The sequence below is a fragment of the Oreochromis niloticus genome, linkage group LG3 (genome assembly GCF_001858045.2).
Source record: "Oreochromis niloticus isolate F11D_XX linkage group LG3, O_niloticus_UMD_NMBU, whole genome shotgun sequence".
NCBI classification, from domain to species: domain Eukaryota; kingdom Metazoa; phylum Chordata; class Actinopteri; order Cichliformes; family Cichlidae; genus Oreochromis; species Oreochromis niloticus.
The window spans coordinates 10,217,922-10,239,893 of NC_031967.2; the positions used below are offsets into that span (position 1 = coordinate 10,217,922).

The 21,972-nt window shown below is 40.9% G+C and overlaps 1 protein-coding gene across 2 annotated transcripts in view; it reads left to right on the forward strand.

Moving 5' to 3' along the window:
* Positions 1-865: 865 nt before the first annotated feature.
* Positions 866-21,972, forward strand: part of slc8a4b (solute carrier family 8 member 4b) — a 135,690-nt gene continuing 114,583 nt past the window's right edge. Inside the window, exon 1 of one of the 2 annotated variants that reach the window (XM_005468067.4) lies at positions 866-1,131. The gene's annotated coding sequence lies outside the window, so the exon portion shown is untranslated. The remainder of the gene's footprint in view (positions 1,132-21,972) is intronic. The other variant, XM_019348140.2, reaches the window with a different exon arrangement.

Sequence of the window (21,972 nt, forward strand, 5' to 3'; positions counted from 1 at the left end):
ATTTTTATCATTATCTACTCTAAAGTTCTAGAAAGGGCGTTATCCAAGTCGTGGTTCCTGATACTTCAAAACAATTATAATTAATTTGTCACTTGTTCTTTAGTAATGCAAGTTTTCATATCTCTTACAATGAAAGGTCATTGGTTAGAGGACAGAGTAGCTCATGCTGCAGTGCTTTAATTTATAGACAAATGGAGCCTCATTTTGGCAATTTTTAAAGTGAATGGTTATGGTTACATTTTCTCTGATTAGAGATGGGTTTACTGTTGGTTGATGTACATCTAATTTATTTGAAGTTGGGGTCCTTAAGTGCATTTTATTAAACTACTAATATAGAAGAAATAATCAATAGATTCACTGTGTACAGTAAATAGCTACTGGTAGGAGCCTTGAACTTGAGCAGGCTGCCCTTTTTTCAATTCATCTTTATCTTCTTCTTATCTTTCCTGCTTTTCAGCTTGACCATTCTCTTCTCTTCTCTTCTCTTCTCTTCTCTTCTCTTCTCTTCTCTTCTCTTTCTCACTGGTCTGTGTTTATCAGTGCAGTGCTGCTTGGGCGACACGCTCCTTTGGTTTCCATTCATTCTGTGCCCGTTCCAGCACACTTGCGCAAACTCACACACACACACGCACACACACACACACACACACACACACACGCACGCACGCACGCACACACACACACACACACACACACACACACACACACACAGTAATCGCCACTGTCTTGCGCTGTGTCTTATCCCTGCACTCCTGCTCACATCAGCTCATCCTTCCTCAGCCCAATCTCTCTTTTTCTCTTCCATCTCTCTCTCTCTCGGGAAAGGAGGAAGATGCTCCTTTCCCGAGAGAGAGAGAGGCAGACACGCGCACACATACACACACTCAGAAAGACAGAGAGAGAGAGAGAGAGAGAGGGAGAGATACAGGGGAGGGCGCAAGAGCGCGCAAGTGAGCCAGCGGGTGAAGTGCGCGTGCTCTGTCACCGCCGCCGCCGCTTGAGAGGAGGAGAGACGTTTATTCAGCTGGTGGATAAGGAAACGAGCGGAGGGCAGGGATGAACAGATAGAAGCACCAGCCAGTGAATCAATGAACGGATCGCGACCTGGGCTTTTTCCAGAGTACCAAACCGGTGAGAGGACACAAAAATCGCGCCACTGTTGCTCTTATAATGAATTTATGTGCATTGTTAAAACTGTTTTGTTGCTCTTACGCGAGCCGTGTGTGTGTATGTGTGTGTGACAGGAGACAATCACCGTGTTTAAGAAGTGTGCCGGCATGTGAGGTGCATTCACTTTGACAGTTTGTCTAGACCCTAGCAGCGGGTGCTGCGGGGTGCAGAATTTGGTGCATGCGTGCGTAAATAAGGAGCGAGAAAGTGTTTTGATGAGGCGGAAGAGAATAGACGCTGAAACTGAAAGACACCGGAGTGCCCCGCATGACCAGGGAGGTCTCTCAGGTGTGTTGCGACACCGCGGAGTCCTGCCCTGCGCGAGAGACGCATTCAAGTGCCGTTCCAATTAAGCATCTGTCCGGGCGCGCAGTCTCCTGTGAGAACCAGCGTAGCCTGTGTCGTATGATATGAGGATCTTGATCCACGCCGGCTGTTCTCTCAGCTGGAGAGCGAAACGCGATGGAGTAAAATCTACTAAGACCTATAACCTTTGCTGAGCGGAGTTGGGGATTGCGCAAGAAAAGAAGGTGCGGGGCCATAAGATTATGGTTAGGGATAGGGAACGCACCTGGGTACTAGGGGACTGTGCACCGGGTCAGGGCGCGCAAGAGTAATGGATTTGTAAAGGGTGAAATAGCAGCACAATAGCGGCCTGTAGCTTTGCATATGAAAGGAAAACCCTGTGAGTTTGAAATAAGGCTGATGATAATCGAAATTTAAAAGTTGGATGAATTCCATTCAGGTTCCTGCCTTTCTTTAGAGGAGCTGATTATTATGATGATTTGTTAATTCTGGTGGTGGTGACGATGATGGTGATGAACGTATTTATGGAAGGAGTTGTGATGATACCAAAGCTGCTGATTGATATGTGACACTTTTAATGATGGCAGTCCCAACATAAATGGATGCTGCTGTTAGACATCGGTGTGGAGGTGTTTTTATAACAGCTGAAGAATTGGCAACAACATAATGGAGATGAGGATGATGACGCTGATGGTTTATAGATCATGATGACGGTGGAGAGTTAATGATGATGGCTGGGCTGCGGGGTACATGATGAGGCTACTGATGAGAACTTTTTCAACAATGATAAATAATTTACCCAAAGATATGTTGCCCTCTCAATAATTCAAGGAGCCAAGCTGTCTAAGGAAATGTAGGCTATAAAATAATCTGCATATCTTAATCCATTCCCAGCATATAAGCAAGAGTAAGTCTTTGTGTTAAGCAGCTTTTACACAGGTGTTGCTATCCAGCCACGTCTACAAGGTAGCGATTTTGTACAATTCAGACATACAAAGCTGTTTTTCTGAATTAATAAAGGGTCAAAATAAGTCTGATGGTTCCTGGAAGGAAAATATATCCACATTCTGAGGTTAGCAACAGTTTTTTTTTTTTTACCTTAAAAAATGATAATATATTCTTTTGCTTTATATCTTGGCTCTCAACTAATCCAAAAGCAGCAACAGTATGATTTTGGCTGCCTGTGTGAGCAGTGACTGTAAATAACTGCAAGTGCAGAGAAACCTGGTGCTTGGAAGGAAAAACACATGCATTTATTCATTATTTTTGTAGCGCCTAATCCTAGAAATGTCAATATTGACAATGATTTGGTCAAGTTCTCACATTTATAGTTTGTTTCTAGGTCTGTGTGTTTATTGTGTATGCACATAATGGAGGGTGCCTACTAGCTAAGGGTGTTTGCATGCCAGAAATATCCACGACTTTCCCTGTCTGTCTCTGTCGTCTTTTCCTGTGACGGTATCCTCAGCTAATCCATTAATGACTTAAACAACACACTCACTTCCCCACAGCAGAGGGTGGTAACCCACATCTTGGCCTCTATTCTTGTCCATGTTAATCTGATTATGTGTTTCGCTGGCACCGGTCTCTGGTTTCTTGTGTTGTTAGTGGTTACTGAGCATAGGGAACCTGTTACTTTAAGCATAATGCATCTGTCCAGTAGCTGGGAGGGACAGGAAACACCCTGTGGTCATAATCCTTTTTTCTCTTGTGTGTGGGTGTTTGTTACACACGGTTAGTAGTGCCAGCTTTCAAAACCTTGTGTTTTGAGTCGTGTACCAGAAGAAGATTATACTGACAATACCGTGAAATATAAAAAAGAAGGCCTATTCATGTTGGCAGGAGCATAAAGGACCAGGAACTTCTATTAAGCTAGAAGATACATTTTTGTGTTCTTTTAATTGATGAATTGTTGAATTGATTTATTGTTTGAGTGGTAGGCTACATGTAGCCAAATTCCTGTTTGGCCTAATGTTGCGATCACCAATCAGTTGTTTGTTATAACTTCAAGGGCTAAAATATTTCCTGATGGCACTGATTGGTTATTTATTATATTTGTCCATACTGGACAAACCCTTTATAGATCAGGAAGTTTGAATATGTAAAAATGTAATACAATTACTGGTGTGATACAATTAGCAATGAACTGATATAAGTAAAGACATTAAAGCCAAACTCAAAAAGCAACTTACTTTAAAATAATTTAACAGTCTCATTATCTTAAGGGGGGAAAAAAAGTTAAATAAAGTAATTAAGATGACAAGTTAGAAAATAATGTGTTTCAAGCGATATGCACTTAACTCTCTTGTGTCAAAGTCATCTTCAGTGATGACCCCAACCCTATGCTTTCATGTCTTTTTTAAATTTTTCCAAATAGGTACTTTATGCTTGCCTCCAAAGCATAATGATGATAACTTAAACCCCACAGGGTTAATATATCGTGCCAAAGTAGTTGTGTTCCATTTTGTGTTAACTGTACCAGTATTCTAGTTTAGCTGCCCTGATGTGATTATTAAAAGCAAACAATAGTTGGACGTAATATTAACACGGGATCTAAAACAGATTGTATCACATAGAATACACGGCATAGTTGCATGAATCTAATTAAAATGATTGCACACATTATTATTAAAGAGTGATTTGAACTCAAACATTAACAGTCCTGTCAGTTATTGTGCTCATCAATGGGAACTAGAACAACACTGAGATAATAGCTGAACCTACTCATGATCTCTCACAGTTCATAGCTTATCATCTGTAAAATGACAAATGTGATCTTTACATTGACCTTGAGTAACATTTGGGTGAAGACTGAATAGGTGATCATTATTTGTAAGTTTGCTGAGATATGACCAGTGCTCTAAGAGAAGAAGCGATTCTTGTGAATTGGGGATGAGCAGATGGCATGAAGTCATGAGCTAAAAGAAAACGAAAATGTATTATATATATATATTGCTAAAATAGCAGCTTCGTAGTGTAGTGGTTAACACATTCCATGAGAAACACCAACCCAGCCTCAGGAGGTCCCAACCAAATTTAATCCTGTGTCCTGAGCATATCACCTTATGTTTGGGAAGTTCTCCTCTTTGAGAGAGATTCTGACTTGAAGGGCTATGCTAGTAGCATATTGTACTGATGGTATGGCTTCTTTCAATTTAACTATTAATGCTGCTCTCCAACTGCCTTGCATGGAAGAAACTGCAAATTTGTTATGAAAGCCTTTACCCGGGTGTGCAAGTAGGCCTTGCAGTTTGTATTTAGTTGATTCATTAGTGCAGTGACATCAGCAGCAAATCCCATCTTCCTCTGCATCTGAGAGATCTGTAATCTTCTTGACTTTCTTCTCACAAAAACACTCAAATTTCTGATCTCAGGTCCCGTACACTTTAGCATTGCCCAGACGGAGCCACCTGACAGCCCTGTGGTAGCCTATGTCACCATTTGGAGTCTATTTGTGATTCAGTGCCCTTGCATTGATGAAGTGAATTATTTTAGTTACAACATCAACAATGTGGTTTATTTTTTAGCACTGACTAATACAACACCTCCTGGTGTGTAATATAGTGCAAAAATACCATTAAGATAAACAAAAGGACTGATAAGTTACAACCGCACTACTCTCTAACTGGTTGATTTAAAATTGTGTTGCCACTGTAGATGCTCTAGCTAAAAGGTAATTTCATGGTGGTTGGTGAGCTTAAAGGGTATGCAATGTAAAGTATGTGATTAACTAAAATGTAGGCGGATCATAAAATATAACATGAAACAACTAAAAAACCTGTAGTACAATATCACATTTAAATGTATTAGAATTTATTTAATTGCAATCGTCTATTCAATTATTAAGTTATTGTTGATTTTAGTATGGAATCTTTGAATACTATATAATTGCATTGCAATTATTTTTAATATTCATTTAAATTGAAAAATTTGAAACTATATGTATTGGATTTATATTGTGAAATGGCACCTCTTCCCAGGAGGGATCATTAAACTTTCAGCTCTCATCCCCAGGCTTTCTAAGCTATTTGCCCTCATTGTTTTAATTTTGTGTATCTTGTGTATGGACAGCAGCTTTATCCAAAATCTTAAAAGTTCACTCCATCTCCATGATTTGTTTTGGCTGCTGTTTGAATCTAGATAATTTTAAGAGGCATTTTAATCTCTCTGCAACCGAACAGTGAGTCGCCCCTGGAGGTTTACAGCACGGCCTCCTGCCTACAGGTTGATTAATTAAGTACACTAACACAATAGAATGAGAGGACAGTGATATATCGAGTGGTTCATCTCTTCTCTCGCTGCGACACAAAGCCATTGGCCTATCCTTTTATTTGACACAGTGTTTGACATTCATGGAAAGTGGCCAGTACCCATGGGTGGTGCCCAGTGCCACATCACATAATGGCACCTCAGTGTTTGCTCGACCGGAGGAAAGCGCACTGTGAGTTAAGACCAAGGAGTGAACTTTATGATATCAAACCCAAAGCTTAACAGTCAGTATGGGCATTTGGCAATTTGAGCTGTGAAATTAGACATTACAGCATGATCAAAATAATGACGCAATGAGAGAGAGTGAAAAACGCGTTCAACATATTGTGACTAAAACACATTAAAAATTAAAATAAAGTTCTGCGTCATTGCCAAGTGTCAAAGAAGGCTAAATCCTGTTTTAAATATCAGTAATCATTGACGAAGTCAACTAATTGTAATACAGGTTCCAGATATAGTCTGATTTAAACGCCTCTGAGTTTAAAAATCCTATAAAAAGGACTGTTGCAGATTTAATAACATCCTGATATCCCTCACAGGTTCAACTAGGTTGCCTGGGCCCTCACATCACTCATTCCACTCACTTTCAAACTGCTCTCAAAGTCTCAGTTTATGGCCAAATGGTGTGATTTCCAAGCTGGACAGCAGTTTGAGGTGTCTCAACAGTGATCTCACTTGCATGGCAAACTGATTTAGCCCTTACTCTTGTATACCTCAATTAATCCTTCAGAGGGAAACTACAAATGATGAACTAGGAGCCTGAAGCAATGAGTGCATGCAGCAGTTTGCCTGGTCCACATTTTCACTTGATTGGCAAACGGATGTCAGGATTCCAAATATCCAGATGTCAGGATGTTATAGTTCTGCTCAACAGTAATCAACAATTAGTAAAATCATTTATTGGTATGTTTAGCGTTGGAACTCTTTTTATTTATCCAAATTGATATGGAAACTCAGACTAAAAAGCCACGAGGAATGATTATTGGAACTATGACAATCATAAAACATCAGTTTAGACAAAAGTAGGTATGTCAGGCTAGAAAAAGGAGTGTTGCTTTAAAATCTAATATCTTTATAAGACATAGTTGTTTTCTGCATTTTTAAGTTAGTTAGGTTATGTCTTGCTCCTTTTGCTTATCTCCACAAGTAAATGGCAATAAAATGCTCATTAACCAACTGTAAAACAATCTATTATGCAATACTCTCTATGTACTGCTGTTAAATAAAAGGGATGCAGTGGTGGAGCAAGGGGAGCATGGGTTTAAAGAGGCCGTTATAAAAATGAGGTAACACAGTGGTGACTCAGCCTATGGCCAATTGATGAAAGCACTCCAATATTTATATAGCTGCAATGTTACCAACTGACCATTATTTGCTTTTTTCTACAAATTATATTACAGGATAACACAAACCAAACACTTGCTGCTGTTGCAGCATCACATTAAACGCATTTAAGCTGGTGAGCCATTAGTTGGCTTTTACTTTGGAACTGTCACGCAAAACATTCAGTGTCAGTGAGTTGAGTGCCATCATTGGCTAGTTATGAAAAACAGACTTTTTGGCATTGTCTTGCAAATTAGCTTGAAATACTAAAGGTAGTAATGAAACCAGAAGAAGCAGCCACTGTGAGCTGCAGGCAACATGCTCAACTCAACGTCTCCTTGTGCAAGCCAACTTCCATCCATCCATTTAAAACAGTTTCTCAGAAATAAAAGGAAATGGATAAATCTGCATGAATTGTTTTTTGAAAGCATGGAAATAACTTGTTTTGCTTTGATTTACTAGGATTAAATTCTTCAACACAGCCATTTCAAGAGGTCGTTATAGACATCCATCCATCCATGCTCCTACAGCTTATCCAAATTCAGGGTCGCTTACTAAATAGACATATCCAGGTAAACAAACCCTCAGTTATACAGGCTTAGAAACTGGTGAGTGACCCCCTGGCAGTCTCCGTTTGGAGATGGGAATTGATAAGAATTGAGCAATTCTTATTCCATTATCGATATCACTTATCAGTTTGATTCCTTATCAGTTCTCTTATCAATTCTTATTAGCTCTGCTTTGACAGTCCCCACGATCCCTAAGCAGCGTATCAGAGAATTTACATTCATGCAAATTATTTGGATGGTGTGGGTCAAATGTTTGTGCATCCTGGAAATATTTCCCATCTTTGTTGTGAGCAGTTTTGGGGTCGTTACTCAAAAAAAGTAATGTATTACACAGAACACTTTTCTTAGAAGTAATACAGTACATTACTGCTTAACGTTACTTAATTTGTTATACTGCTCGTTACATTACTTTCATGTTCCTCTGTAAAATGATCTGAAACATGCTGTCTCTTAATTACCATTTAACAATATAAACCTACAGGCTACAGACGCTCACACCAACACAAATCCCTATCCTGGACGTAACAGACCGTATGATCGTTCTATTAGTATTACACGAAGCCGAAAGCACAAAGCGAAATTGAAAACCAGCACACAGATTTTCAAGCAAATGCCACCACATTGATTATACTTTAAAAAGATGAGTGAATGGCAACAGAGACTGAAAGCATGACTGCTCATCAGTTTGTTATCTGATGAAATTCAAGCTATGGCTGCTGTGCTGGGGTTGGCATTCATTCACTTTCACTCTGGGTTCTTGGCTAGCTTAGTGTTAGCATGCTGTCCGGCTAGTTTAGCGTTAGCATGTTGTCTGTCCTGGATGTAGTTTCCACATTATCATCACGCTCTGTCTTTTGGTGCAATACAAATAAAAGCAATATCCATATACACCCTGACGACACACGAATCGAAATCAGCTGATTGTAGCAAGAACTGATAAGCCGGATCGATAGACAGGCAGACTAACAATTCCAAGGAATTGGACAAGTGATTCCCATTATTACCTCCGTTCACGAGGGAAAATGTATAGTCCCAGACCAGTTATCGAATGGTTGCTCTGTTACTAGGTGAAATTGGTCACATGTCTTTGTGATTCCTTTGGTCACTAGCAGACTGCAGCACGCACCTGTAGTTAGCATGGATGATACCCACTTGTTTGCAAACACTCCCTAAGCAGGTGTGATGCAAACTTTGAAATGGAGAACGTTCGCCTTCAAAGTAAAAGTTGGGCCTTACTGCTCCAAACCGACACGTTTAAAGCGCAGGTTTCGCTCTGGAGGTGACTGAAGCCCAACTGATGTAAGGGAAGAAGACCGAAGGCACCCCAACAAATGAATGCCTCCGAGTGTGGCTGGATTGTTCAGCTTGGCCTCTGTGGTCATAAGTAGGAATAACAGGATGATGGTAAATGTAACTCGAGTGTGTTTCATTGCTCATTAGTTTGGCAGATACTTCTTCATTCAACTTTGTAACTGAAGCTGCTGGTAGAATATTCCTGTGCCAAATTAACCATGGAGGGAGGTGCACTTGCCAGGACTCCTTGTCTCATTGATCTTGGTGGATTAGTTAAAATCCCACATGAGTTCTGCTGCTCTCAGTCATCTCTATGTCCTTAAGTCCTTTGGTCTGTTTCTAATAAAATAACCGTCATCATCATCTGGCAAACAATGACAGGCTTTTCCACAAAATCTAAAAATGTGCACGTATGTAACAAAAGTTGTTGCAGGAAAACCAAAAAACTCTTTTGCAGACAGACACATTCGATAGTGCTCTGATTACTATTATCATCCCACCAGATTATGTTTAAAGATGAGCCGAGCATTGATATGCAGAGAGGCTCCCCCTGCTGCTGCTAAGAATAGAAAACACCGAGGTGGAGGAGAGGCATTTGTTTTATGAGTAACCTCAGCATATGATACACACACTTGGACTCACCACAGTGTGTGAGAGGTAGTGACTGTGTCTGCGAATGTGTCTTTCTCTATGTCTGTGGCTGTCTGTGTCTTGCTCTGCGTGTGTGTGATCCTCATGCGGTGATTCACAGGGCAGACCGTCTCGGAGATTTTGCTTATGGTTGTCTGCAGTGCTGTTGTTGCTTTAAATTACATTTTAGGGATGGCTTGGTGCTTGGCAGAATAAAACTGTGCTAAGTGGAGAAAAGTGACTAAAGCGGTTGTGATCTCTGAACGATAGAAGAAGGGACAGAGACAAAAACAGACACAACCCTGCTTGTGTCCTTTCCTCGCTACTCTCTGAGGCCAGAATCAGTGCAAGCTGTTCTTTTAATATCATGAATGGGAGGAAAGATGTGAAATTGACAACTGCAGACTTATCCAGCCAACTGTGAAAATGGGCACAGATGAAGAATACAATGACCTTTTAAATCGCTTAAGCCCCAGGCCAGTTTGTGGAATTTGTGTGTGGAAAAACAAACTCAATCAACTTCAGTCACTGGCGGCTCCACAAGTGAAAATGAACAACCTTGGGCTCTGCTTATAAAGAATGCTTTGAAGAATTTTTGAAATACAGTAAATCTCCTTGTTTCACTCACCAGCCCTGGGTGAGACTTGAAAAAACCTCAAGCAGTATTTACTTCCAGCATCTAAACCTGATCAGAAATTAAACACCCGCTTTATAACAAAGAGTCAGCGACACTGATGATGGTGAACCTGATCTAAAAAATCTGACCTACAACCCTGCCAAACTTGGCAGTTGGTGGGACTATGTGGCCTCTCCATTTTAGCCATTTGAGAGCTTTAGAGAGCCAAATGGTGTTTGAAAATGGTGGCTGCAGGTTATTGGAAAAGGTTACAGATTTTCTGAAAGGACAGGTTTGCACTGCATGGTTGAAGAAAGAAGTGTACGCTCTTTTAAAAGAGGAATGGATAAAATACTGAAGTGTGTGAACTTGGCTGTCGTAAATTCTCGACCATCTCACACTTCTGTTTAATCTAATCTAATCTTATAACTTTAATCTCAGCCAAACCGATTTACTCAAGAACAAATAAAACACTGAAAAAGGCCAAACAATAACATGTTTAAGTTATTTAAGTGACTTATATAATATATCATGTTTAACCTGAGTAGCGAAAGACCGCGGCTACATTCTCGCCTGAAAATATGTTCAAAGTTTATTTTGCGACCCAGAAAGAGTAATAAGAGTAATATTAAAACTAAGTAGCTGCAGTAGTAGTAGCCATTGTTGGAAACTGGAATTGGCTGGGCCAATCTGGGATATGTTTTTTCAATTTTGTTGTCCGGGTGGAAAATCAGTAGAAATTCAGGAGAATGGTGGCTCCGGGAGATTTTTGGGAGAGGCACTGAAATTCAGGATTCAAGGTTGGCATGTATGAAAATACATCGCATTTTATGCATTTTCACAGCAATAGTAGTGGTCACATGTTAGCTTTTCAGAACATTCTCAAGGCAAACTTGTCCTTTGTCCTGTTTTTCACCAAGCTATCACGTTACATCAAATAAATTGGTCAGTTGCAATCATGGTGCTGGTGCAACATTAACACCACCGCAGCAATATCAAATAGCCCCCCGGCCCCCCTCCCCACGCCTTCTGTTCCGTCTTTGTCTGTCCTTTTAACCTTTTCTGTGTGGCTTCACATCAACACTGTCAGAGCAGTTTATAAAACAAATAGACCTGATATCCTGAAGTCCTGGTAATTCCAGGAATTCTCCATTTTCTTGAGAAAAGACACCCCTATATTTCTTCGCTGTGTAAAACAAAGCAGATCTTAATCTGTTTTGTGTTATATAGCAGACAAAGCCCGCACTCCTTGCAATGCGTTTCTTGTGAGGCGTACAGAAATACCAAAATGTGGCTTCAGATAATCCATGTAGTGTAATGTATGCAGTATCATAATCATAATACATGTACAGTGTTATGCAACTCACAATCAGCATAATCTTCTTTTGCCTTTCTATGGATGGGAAGTCACGGATGTGTTTTGTTCACGCTCCCAAACACACACACACACACACACACTCTTCTCTCCCCAAGCGCAAGTCATATTGCAGATGTTCATATCCAGTATCTGCCAGCCTCTGTTTGTTTGTTTTTGCTTCTGTGCGTGCGTGTGTGTGTGTGTGTGTGTGTGTGTGTGTATGATGTTGAGAGGTACTGGCAGCGCAGTGCTCAGACTTCCGTCCCTTGCTAATGTCACACACAGAGAGGATAGCAAAAAGCCCGAGGGAGCTCGCATGCTAACCCCCACCTCCCCTCGCCCCATCTCATCCTCAACACGTGCACGCACACACACGCATACACACACATATCATGCATAAATAAGTTCATATGAACGCTGAGCGTGAACATTTAAACTTCCGCGCTTCCACGCGCACTTTTTCCTTCGCTCATGGATTTAGTTGTTGCTGCAGCGACTTACTCTCGCACACATCTGTGCAGAGCCTTTACTCCTGCGTCTTTTTTTAACCTCTGCTGCCGGGCCTTGATGGCACACACATGCGCTCACGTGGAGTTTACAAATAAAAATCATCACGCCTATACATAGAAACACTCTGTGTCTCTCTAAAGTACAAGCGGACTTAAATGCGAGGTCCTGAGGGAACCTGGGTCTTTGAGTGTCTGCGCTGCGCTTGCCCTGCGTGCCTTTACACCTCCACTCTTAGCTTCTCTCCATTTTTATGTCACAGTCTTTTGCAGTAGCGGAGGCATTTAGTCTGTGTGACTTCCAAGTGGTACTACAAACAGTAAAAGAAATAAAGACTCGGAGCAGTCGTGTGTTTCTCAATGAAGGATTTAGTCAAACTGACTTCTTTGTGAATTTACAACTTTTGGTAAATACCAAGGAAAAGTGCTCACAGGGTGTAGTGATACAAACTCTATTGGCTATTATGTAAAACACTGGCTCTATGCATACTTTATGCAGTATGCTAGTTAAGTAACATAGTGTATTATATTATAGTGTAGTATAGTAGCTTTCAACAGTTACTTTTGTGGCCTTTTTGCAAGTAATGAGGATGGGAATCGAGAACTGGTTTCAAAATAACCAATCTATCACATCACTAAGCTTATCAGTTCCTTTTATTAGTGCTGGCATTACTCATTATTAAACAGTGGCTGCAGTGAAATGTTGCACATTTGTATCATATGGAATTCTTTGTTCCGATCTGTTGCTACACTGTATTTGTTTCGACTCAGGGATAATGTAACACTTGCTTTGATGCTGATGTTAATGCCTCTAGGCCTCTGTTTTACACCATTTGCAGGCCAGCCTATAATCAGAATTGATAAGGACACTGGTATTAAATTCATTTCTAAATTCATGTCTATCTATGTGGCAAAATGTGAAACGTGACCAAAAAGTTCTGAGAGCCGGTCGATTAAAATCCAAAATCTCACCCAGTTAAAATTTGGCCCTTTTCACATTCAAGGTCATCTTCTCAGGCATGTCCACACAACTTCCAGTGTGGCTGCTATTTTTAGATCTCTCCTTGTAAGTCCCATTCTGGCCACTTACACCGAGCAATGTCCGATTTCATCACCGACCTCAAAGTTGCACGGAGAGCAAACATCGACTTCTCTTTCAAACTGACTCAGGTCTCATGTGGAGGATCGTCTCCAATGTTCAGAGCTTCAGCCAATTCAGTTGAAGAGGGAGCGAGCCAGGTGAGTCGTTCTGCTTAAACATTAATTGTCCATTCGTCCGCCAGGTGAACTTGTCAGTGCAGTATTCTAGTGTAATGCCATTTGGAGTCGATGATATGAACTGCGGTGCATGGCAGTGTGCCGTTTCAGAGCACGGTGAATACAGTTTTTTGGCCACACGAAAAATGTTCTCTCACAGGCTGGAAATGAAAATCAAGTTGAAGGATCACCGTCTTGACACACTGGAGGAGATTGAACTTTAAGTACATACAGAACTTCCAGAGTGCTCCAAGCACGGCACGAGTGCTAGGAATACTTTATCTTTGCCAAAGGATACTTTTTTCAAATATTCTGAATTCTATTTATCTGAAATTATTTGATTAATACAGTTGAATGGATTTATAAGTAGAACTTTACTGTTTTTGTTGGTCTCGATGATGCTAGCTTTTCTACCCGCGATACAGTGTTTGTGCAAGAAAAACTGTTAGACCTGGAGAATGCAACATGTGGGGGGAACTGAGGGGTGTGTGTGTGTGTGTCTGTGTATTACAAGTCAGTGTTGCATTTGATTCATATAGTGTTTCACCCTCTATAAAAGTAATTGCTAATTGCTAGGACAGACAGAACAGAGGAGCTGCACATACGCCACAGAGCAGAGGGAGACAGAGAAACACTGGGGAGGTTATTTCTCATTAACTGTACATGTGCGAGAACGCTGACTTAGACGTAACCTCTATTACATCCTTGGTTTAGTGAAGATGAGTGAATGAATACGACCGATTTTACCCAGTGACCTCCAGCAACCGCTCACCAACCAGTCTGGGAATGCACATTTTTTCCCTTACAACTGGTGACTGTCCGGTGGTTGCTGTCCAGAGCATTCTCATTCCCAATGCGTAACATACCGACGATTTATCACATCCTAAGGCGTCTCATAGTAACACGAAAGGTACCCTTCGGCGTCCTTATGATATGCTCCGGATTCTCAATTGAATCCAACACGCTCCACCCATCCATTCCAGCCCTAACCCTAACCTTAACCCTATCAGATAGTGTTTTCCTAACACGTAACATACCGACGATTTGCCACATAGCGTCGGTATGTGACGAGTTGAGATGAGAACGTGACATCCAAAAACACCAGTGTCACATGGTTAGTGCTCACACGACTGCAGTTTATCAGTATTATGTATACTGTTTATAGACAGCATAGTAGATCTAAAGGTGCTGTACACTGATTCCATAGCAGCATAAATCTAACTGGTTCCTCAAAATGCTTTACAATGTGTTTTGGAAGAGGACATAAGCCAAAATAGCTAGGAACGACTGGTTCAGTCTGAAGCATCTTATTTAAAATAAATAATAATAAAATCTCTTTTTGAAGATTAACTATTAATTACAGAATGTTGCTAAACATTTGCTATAAGTGCAGACTAGCATATAATTGAAATATAATTAGTCTAATTTCTTTCATTTACTGAACTAATTAAATCCTCAGATGCTTTCCCAAAACCTCTCATCTCGTTTCTTTTACCTTCTGTTCCACCAAGATTTTATTTCCATCATAGCTCCACTGCTTCGTCACTGTTTTCCTCTAACTAAGAGTCTGCAAGTTCTTTGGCTAAACACCTAACTATGTTTAGAGTTGAGGCCTGATCTCTCTGTCCTCCGTTTCTTTAATTTCAAAAGTAAATACCCCTGCAGTGATAAGAAATGTCTGCTTCTTTGAACGGATGCCAAAAAGAGGTGTGCCGCGGCGTGTGTGTGTGTCCGGGTGTGCGAGCGATGCCAAGAAGAAGTACAGTTTGATGGCTGAGCAGATGGATAGCACGACTGTGTTTCATTTGTTTGTGTTTGGGAAACGGCAGTGACAGAGCTGTGGTGAAACTAATGAAGTTAAATGGAACCACGTCTTTCATTAGCTCAGTGCTTTCCTGTATGATAAAACCCCCGCGCTGCCCTTCCTCGCTTTACAGGAGCGACTCAGAGAGGCAGTGAAAACACTCCATCTCTGAAATGGATTTACAAAAGAGCCCATTATTTTCAGTGAGAAAGATGAAAGACAACAACAGCTTTATTTTCACGTTCACGCTGACACAAATGCCCTTTTGAACGTGGTAACACTGAGGACTGAGTAGCTGGGAGAGGACGCCAAACCAAACTTCAATGAACATACAGACAAGCCCCAAAAAACCTGAACAGCAAAAGCGAGCATGGAGAAATCGATGTTCCACTTAATGCGGGCATCTGAACAAAGCATGTACATGTGCAGTGAAGAGAGTAATACACAGAGAGAAAGCCTGGATTAGAGTATTTAGGAATGCATTTCGTCAACTTGTGTTCTATTTTATTTTATTGTCCTCCTGTGTATCTCTCCTTTTCGAATGATGGTCATCCCGTCCTAAATCCAATCAGGAAATCACCAGCCATGACAATCCTGACTGCACATACACACTCCCACACACACATGAACATGAAAACATACAAACCACCAGGTCCAGTGAAGCAGACACTTGCAAGATTTCACGACTGCTAATGCATGCACTTGTGAACACATCGTCACACATACACATTGCATTCTGTACCAGCCTGCAGTCATGCATGCAACGTGTCTGGACAGCTTGTGTGTGTGTGTGTGTGTGTGTTTGTGTAAGTATGCATGCGCCTGTGTGTGCGGACTCTTATCAGATTATATAAGCCAGGTTTGGGGTTTATGCTGCAGCGCCAGATTACGCACAAATGGATTGAAGAAAAGGGTGGGCAAGAGGAGGATAGGGGAAAAAGACTGGAACAAAAATGGATAAGCAGAATGGGAAATTTACAGCAGGATGAGGTGTTACAGGGCAGGATCCCCACTGATTGAATGGTACGTTGAGCTGAGCATTAAGAGACAATAATAAGGACATATGGCAGTGATTGTGGAAAGAGAGTCAGAGGAGATAAAAGTGGTAAACAACAAAGGTGGGAAATGACAGAGATAGGTTGAGCGAGAGCAGTAGTCCGAGATGAGCAATGCTACTGGAAAACAGGTGAGAGAGGAGACGGCTATGAGACAAAAAGGGGGGGGAGATAATGAGGGAGACAGACAGGAGTGAATCTAACAAGTGAAATGATGAGACAGGTGATAATCAGCAATAAGAGTAAGTGTCGATGAGAAAAGCTGAGAAAGGAAATAAAGTAGCAGGCAAACAAGAATAATGAGGGAGAGAGGGAAACGGTAGCCATCTTTCTATCACAGTAAATCCTATAGCAACACTGGAAGACGAATTTTCCTTCTGTATAGAGTTTACATCATACAACAGCTGTCTACACAGCTATTAGGTGTGAAGGTTATCTGTGGTTATGGAATCAGTACTATCTACGGGTAGATCGCTCTTCCACCAAAACAGGATTTTAACGCTGCGCCACTGAATATTTATATATTAACAATAGGTCGAATTACTGTGCGTGTGTCTGTGTTTCCAGTGACAAAAAATGAAAATACAGCAAAAATAACCGAATCGGGATTTTGCCTTTGATGTCTGTCCGTTTTTTTGAATACAAAACACTCAGTTTAATAGGTACACCCAGCTAAGACTGTTGCACACTTCAGCCTTCCTGAAAGTCACAGTGCTGAGGTGTAGCTGAAACTCAAAGAAGTGCTGATTCTACCACTTTAGACAGTTTACAGCCATTTGCAATCTGAGAGGAGGGAGAAAATGAGCTATCATTATGGAATGGAAAACTGTTAGATTTAGACTGGGTGGATTTGGTGCCAGTGGGGAGAACCTTGGGTTTATCACTGTTCAATTTGAGAAAGTTGCAAGAGAACCAGGATTTGATTTCCTGGAGGGAAACACACAGGGCGGTGGGTGGGAGAGTGGTAATAGGTTTAATAGATAGGTGTAGCTGTGTGTAGGGATAGCTCAGTAGGTAGCATAGTCACCTCATGATCGCAAGGTCAGGGGTTCAAATCCACTGAACAGCTACCCTGAGGTACCCCTGAGCAGATTAGTGGCTGCGCGCTGCTTCACTGAGTGAATGGGTTAAATGCAGAGAGAGCAATCAATAAAGTATACCTTATTATTATCAGCATAACAATGGAAACTGGTATTAATCTTACAGAAGATATGACCAAGTGGAAGTAGATAGATGATAAATAGAAGATGCCCCAGGACAGAACCCTGGGGGACACCAGTTGTTCCTGGGATTTGAAATTTAAGAATTTAATGAACGAATGTGGTTGAAAAGATTGAATTTAAACCAGTTTAGAGGTGTTAGTCTGTCAACAAGAATTTTATTGGATTTGGAGGCAGATGACAATGGTTAATAGACGGGAGTCAGTTGTCACGAGGAGGTGACGATATGTGTATGTGCTTGACCATCTTGATGTAGGTGATGGCTGCAGGTCTATGTCCCGACTTGGCCCAATGTTTTCTGTTGGATAATACATTTTTCATTCTTCATTTTATGCTTTATTCCAATGGTTGAACTCATCCAGTTGTATTTCCCTCAGATCCATCTTAGAAATGCAGCTATCAACCTTCAGCCCCAGAGCCACGTTCATTAAGTTCATTTTCTAATGCGGTCCAGATCTAGAAGTAGAATGAAACATTCATACACACTTAACCATTCATCTGTCTTCGGATGGTTCAGGAAACCTCTCTGGCCTTTTCAGCCTACAGGCCCCAATGACACTTTTCTCATTTCCTCCTCTGGATCACTCTGCCATTATTCTTCCGCCTTATACTCTTTCTTTCCTTTCGTTTCTCATTCTTACTTCCCTCTTCACTGCGTTGGTTCTCCACTCTGCCATTATCAGCATGAAAATCTGTTGCTGGTTTGCTTGGATCTCAGTCGCAGCTTCAAACATGCTTTTAGATAGATCAAAGTAGATATTAGGCACAAATGCGATCGCATACGTATGCAGACACACGATAGCGTCACATGCGTGAATCTCACACCCTGACAATGAGCCTGTTGCTAATTGCTGGCTTCAAAGACTGAATACATGCTATACAGCCTGTTACCTCTGAATATTTACACACATACACATCCGACCCCACATCCTCAAACTGCACAAACAAGTATACCCAGCTAACATGGATATACCAGATAAATGCATAGACGTAGGAGCATTAGATTGTACCCGTGTATGTATGTTTCTTTGTGAGAAAACACAAAAGTGTGCACAGCTAAGAGTGTGATTATCTGGGTAATGAATGCTCAGGTCTGCTGGTTGAGTAGGCTGTCGGATGAGGGTCAAACGCTTCAAAAGCTCTTTCATGCCTGCCTCAGATAGGTCGCATCGACCCCTGGATCTGTGAATCGATCAGCCAGCCTTAATGTGACTCATTCGGGGAAACAAGAGTCCCCTAATCAAACTTTAAAATGCTCATGCACTAACGCTTTCACTTTCACTTTAGAATAGAGGATACGAGATTTGGTGATGGAATCGCTTTAGCATAAGAAATAGGAGCGGAATAGCAAGTCATCAATACCACAGTTCTTTCTTTTGCTTTTCCCTGTTGTCTTGTTGATCATCATTCATTATATAATTACGTATGAAAAATAATTCAAATGATACAAATTTATTGCCTGTAACATTTTGCTGTTTCTGTGTTTATGGATCTTTTAGCACTTAGCGGACCAACGGAGATGGCTGTAAACACACACATATTCTCACCTTCTAAATGTGATTAGGCAAATGTGTCCACACACGGTTGCTGATTTACATACTCGGCAGACTGTTTGAAAACAGCTGCAGTTGTAAATACATTTGATGTAAGCCTAGAGGCATAAGACAAAATAAAGCAAAGTCTCTAAAAGTCTCTGGACTTCAGAGTCCTCGGTTATTACTTGGATTTATCTGTCACCTGAACGTTGCAAATACATTATTTAACTTTACTTTTAGCTCGTTTTTGGTCTCCACCAATTCCTGAGAAAATGACTGCACTCTTTGACTCCTTTGTTCTCTAGCAAGTTGCAGTGTATTCACGGTGATGCTGGGCAGGTAGTGTAGATTGCATGTAGGAGGTGGGAACGCGGAAATTTTTGTGACTGACCTTGCTGCATATGTATTTCTAGGAGTCTCTTTCTTAAGTTTTAAAATATAGGTAGGAGAATTTTTAAATCAAGCATGCAAACATCCAACTTACGACGAAAAAAAGAGCATCTTATGGTTTGCGCTTGACATTGAAATGAACTGACTGTGCCTGTGTTTAGAAAAGAGCGCAACTTTTGTTTATTTTCTCCCAATTAGTAAAGTGGCACTTGGTCGAAACTCTGACATCTAAATTGGTCAACACAGCGGCACAAACTCAATGCAGTTTGCAGAGGTTTAGGCCTCTTACAAAGTGAGAAAAATACATCAGATTATTGCAGGAATTAGATGCTTCATTGTTTTTCATTAAACAACAACTAATTTAGTTAGTGCACAGCTGTGAGCAGATGGCCCCAGATCTTTTATATGTACACAGATTTTTATTATCAGAGCTATTTAAAACAAAATATCATTAGAAATCTATCCATACTATTTACATCTGGACTTCAGTTTCATTTATTTGCACGAGGAACATAATGCATAGGACTGTTATAAATATTCCTCTCTGACACCAATGTCTGAACCATAGATTCAGTGATGGGATTGGCTAAATGTGCAGTAGGAAGGAAACTTAAGATTCTGCATTTTAATCACCACTGAACAGTATTTCTTTCCACATCCTTTTAATTGACAATGTTTCCTTTATCTAATTTTATAACTGATTAAGAGGTAGTTGAAAATAATTCTGCAGTCACAAACTTTATCTTGGTTGGAAGTCTTACCAGAACATCTGGGTGTGTTGAAGACGCACCTCGAACCGATGTCGGTTCAGCTTTTATTTTGAAAAACTTTTTCAGACATGACTAGACATAAAGAAAAGACCATCAGCCAGATGTTTGATGGGGACGCTATGACAGAATAGCCTGTAGAGAACTACAGCAAAGTCAGCCGATAAAGTAGTTGCAAGACACATTTCTCATTCTGCGCAGTGATTCGCTTACATCAGCTACAAATAGTGCAGTAGTCTGAGGTTTCACTTGTACAACTTCCAACCTTCCCAAGCCATTACTTACAGCTTACTTTAAACGTGGTGTGAAAATCAAGCTGTAGAGATTTGAAACTTGTTTTACATATTCCAAAAGCATATTCAAACATACAGATGTGGTATGGCTAAACCTTAGACTGCCATTTAGACAAAACAGCTTTTAATCATTTTGTACTATAGTGAATGGAATAACCTACAGAGTTGGACATTACTACACTTCTCACAGGTCTAAAACATCTCTCAGAGCTTAAAAGCTGGATTGAACTTGAATTTAATGCCAAGGATTCTTTTTTTAAACAGCCATGGTTCACATGTACATCACTGTAACTGTCCTTGCATCAAAAACAAGTCATTTATTATAACCCACTTACATTTGTTGTGACCTCTAGTGGTCAAAGCAGTTATGACAGGGGCAAAAGAGGAAGTCAGGTGACACAGAAAAAGCTACAAAGTCGGTACAAGTAGGAGGTCAGGGTAGATAAATGGACTTGCAAAACACTGGACTTTAACACAGGATAATAATCGTGGTTCTGCAGCTTGTCTTTCCTTTAAAAAAGTTGCTGACTGTGTTCCTCATATGAGAGCTGGCGAGTACAGCTCCCAGACTTCAAGGGCACTGGATGTGTAACTCTTTGCTCAAAGAAGAAAAAAAAAAGCATATCTTAAAATCTTGAATTACTGGGAAATGTTACTCATTCATCTTTTCCTGTCAGGTTTTGCCAAGCCAATCCAGGGATTTAAACCAACTCCCTCCAGTCAAAGGCTCACATATACTCCTCCAACCTCGCTGCTGACGGGGTCCTTTGGTGACCCTCTCTGAGTCATGGTGCCTGCAGCTGTTGCTCAGAGGCCGCAGTTTAATTCGTACTTCAAAATAGACAGGCAGGCATAAAAGTCACTTTCACTCAGATTTACTCGGAAATCTTCTCTATACATGTTGTGTGTTTTTATTGACCTCCTTCACCCATCCTGCCAAACAGTGTCCCACTTACATGGGAGAAACTGGTATCGATCCAAAGATAGAAAAGCAGCCGAGGGGGGGCTAAACTCATTTCACAGAGGATTTCTCATTTCTCTTGTCTCCGTCTTGCTTTGACTTTATCTCTCTAAGACACACACACACACATACGCAAACGCACATAGTCACCCACTCCTCTCGTACCCATAATGATAACGTTAAAGACTTTTGTATCTCATTAATCACCATAGCAACAGTGTTGGACCTACTTTCTGCACTCCTCTCCTTTGTTTAACTCTCTGTCTCTTGCACGCATGCATTCCCCTCCACTATACAGTCATCTATATTAAGTACTATATTGGATATTATTGGATGTGACAAACTGCCGATGCTTTCTCATTGTGTCTTAGATTATGTTGCTGAAGGATGCGCTGCTGCGGTGATTTTATATGCAAGTGTGTGTTCGCGCGCGTGTGGGAAAAACAGTGTGTTTGTGAAGCAGGAGGAAAGAATGTCTGCTGAACGGCGTGTGTGTAACCACAGAAGGGCAGAGCTACATGGTAACAGAGTTGCACTACATCTCAGTGTGCGCCTGTGTGTGCCTGTGTGCTCCCGGCCAATCAGAATAATGTGGATTATCGCTGGTTATGTAGATTGCGTAAATGTAGAGATTGAGTTTGTGTATGTGTG